Genomic DNA, 946 nt, shown 5'->3' with positions numbered 1-946 from the left:
GGGACCCAACCCGGGGTGCCACAGAGCCCCCAATTTATGGCTTTGGGACGCTGTGCCCCCCAGGATGGGAACGGGATGGGGGGAGACGCCCGGCTTTATCCAACGCACCCATTTGTGGGGCCTTCACTGCACTGGGGGGCTGGGGTCCGCTCAGGGCACGTGGAGATGGGGAGGGATTTGGGTTGGGGTCGGGGCAGCGGGGTCCCCTATGGGGTGAGGCAGTGACAGCGCTGCCACGGGGACACGGGGCTGGGCCGGGAGCTGGAAAATCCCTTTTGGGGTCGCGAGTGAACCCGGAGACACCGAGATCTCAGCTGCGCCAACCCGCAGAGCTCCGGGGCAGAGCCGTGGCACCGGGGGTCCCGGGGGCACCGGGGGTCCCTGCGGGGTCCTGGCGGCTGTTGCTCCGGATTTGGGGAAAGCGAAGCAGCCCCGACTGCTCTCCTCCATCAGTTCCTGCGTTCCCATCGCGTTTCGCAGCTTGGAGGAGCTGCTGAGCCGCCGTCGGCGCAGGGCGGCCCGCAGGCGATCCGGGGAGCGGAGCAGGGAAAAAAAAACGGGGTGGGTTTGAAGGGAAGCGCAGAGCTGCTGATCGATGGGAAAACAACCAACCCACGGCGCTCCCGCAGCGGGACCGCATCATCGCTTTGGGTTCTGCTGTCCCGAAGGAGCGGCGCTGAGCACCGAACTCAGCTCCAAAGTGACGAAGTGCGACCTGAGGGGAGCTGGGGGGGGCGGAGGGGGCGGTGTGGGGACACAGAGCTGTGGGGGGGGGGTCTCATAGGAGCCCTTCGCTTCCAAAATACCGACTGCATCCCCAGTGCCCGCACGCGGAGCCTGGAAGGACACCTGCAGCTCTCGGTGCCGGGTTCGGCTGTTTTCTGCTCAGCCCCGGGTCGGAAGAGCAGAACGCGATGGGGATGGAGAGGAAAAAACAGGGCAAACC

The sequence above is a fragment of the Meleagris gallopavo genome (genome assembly GCF_000146605.3).
Source record: "Meleagris gallopavo isolate NT-WF06-2002-E0010 breed Aviagen turkey brand Nicholas breeding stock chromosome 22 unlocalized genomic scaffold, Turkey_5.1 Chr22_random_7180001863466, whole genome shotgun sequence".
NCBI lineage: Eukaryota > Metazoa > Chordata > Aves > Galliformes > Phasianidae > Meleagris > Meleagris gallopavo.
This window is presented reverse-complemented; position numbering follows the sequence as displayed.